This window comes from Eulemur rufifrons, unplaced genomic scaffold (assembly GCF_041146395.1).
Source record: "Eulemur rufifrons isolate Redbay unplaced genomic scaffold, OSU_ERuf_1 scaffold_179, whole genome shotgun sequence".
NCBI lineage: Eukaryota > Metazoa > Chordata > Mammalia > Primates > Lemuridae > Eulemur > Eulemur rufifrons.
Window position 1 is genome coordinate 182,501 of NW_027182961.1, and position 1,767 is coordinate 184,267.

A 1,767-nucleotide genomic window follows, 5' to 3' on the forward strand; every position below is an offset into this window, starting at 1 on the left:
TCCCCGCGGCGAGGTCAGGTTCGGGCAGCGCAGTCGGGCGAACGCTCGTCGCGGGGCGGTCGGCAGCCGTGAGGAAGAGAGAAGGAGCACCCTTTCGAACAGGGATGAGACCCCGCGAGGGCGAGGCACGAGAGCCCGTGGGGAGGCGAGACCTGCGCCGCGACCGGGCCACTGGGGAAACAACGCCACGGGATCCCACCGCCCCAAACCCGAGAGCGGTCCCGCAACGCGCCCGTGACGCCAGCCGGCCAAAGCCTTCGGCACCCCTCGACCCTCCCAACGGGGCCACGGCCTCACCACCGGGGCGTCCCAGAGCGACGCCGGCCTTCGGCCCTCGGCCCGCACGCCACCGCGCCTAATCCCATTCTCGTCCGTTTCCCAATCCTGTCTCGCTCCGGGGAGCACCGTGCACCGGTGGAACGACCCCCTCGTTGGCCGGGCGGTCCCCCCAGCCGCAATCCACAGGCGCCAGCACGGGAGCGCCCATCCATCCGCGGCCTGGCACGGGACCGGGTGGAGGGCCGCATGCTCACAGGGGATGGGGAGGGGGCGCGAGACGGGCCGCACCACCACCCCCTTCCCCCAGCGCACACCGGGGCGACCCGCGGCCGGGGCACGCAGCGCACACACGCGGGCGCCCTTCACAGCTGGAACGCCGGCCCGGCCCGGCGTGACCCTCCCCCAGAGTTCAGGGGGGAGGCGCGGACCACGTTAGGCGAAGAGTGGCACTCGGCCCCCACCGCGGGGGCCGGCGGACCGCTCCCCCCCACGGCAGGGGAGGAGGGAACTCTGCCCACGCACAACTGGCAGCCGCAGGGGCGGCGGCTGACGACGCGCAGAGAGGCGGCGGGCTGGGGGATCCGACAAACCCCAGAAGAGGACACGCCTCCACGATCGCTAGAGAAGACGCTTTCTCGCCGAAGGTGGATCGCCCCCGACCCCCGGTCGCCCCCGTAAGGGCCCTGGGCGGAGGCGTTCAGGCACGCCCCGGGGGAGGTGTGGGGGGGGTCTGCGGCATGGGGCAAAACACGCACGGTTGGCGACTCCTGAGCGTTCGCGGTCGGGGCCCCTGGTCCAAAAGCCCCCTCACTTCGAGGGGAACACTCCCCCGTCGGTATGGGAGAGGGGTCACCGAGGCAGACCAGGCCGGTGGCAGAGGCCCCCCACGGGGCCGGCCGGCACCACGTCGCCGGCCCAGCCCCACCACGATCGCCCACACGACCGTGCAACCACCCCCCCCTCGGGCAGGGTGGGAAGAGCACAAGCCGTGCGCTCGCCTTTCGAAGTCCGCCACGCACACATCGTGGGGACGCCGAGACAACGCCCCCCGCCCGCCCACGCAGCGCAGGAGGATGCCTCTAGGCTTGCCCGCCTCGACCCCCCCAACCCCAAGCACGCTGCTCGAGGGTGTACCCAACGCAGCAGACGCTGCAGCGGCGACCAGAGGGGGACGCCGGGAACGAGGACGACAACCACCGCTCGGTTTCGGGCACCTTGGAGAACAACCCGGTGCGCTCCGGGGGCACCACAAAAGGGCCACACAGACCCAGCAGCCGCGCGCCAAACGGGGCGCGCGACCGGGCGGGCGGCACGGCCCCGCACCCGTCCGTCGCGGGCAGGGGGGACCCCGGCCAGGCAACAGCCACACAGGGCGAGCGAGGGCTGCCCGCTGCGTCAAGAGGACTCACGACCCCCCGCCAACGCCACGAGGCCGAGGGCGGGGCGACCGCGGTCGGGCCGGATAGTCTCGCACCCGCGCCTCCCACG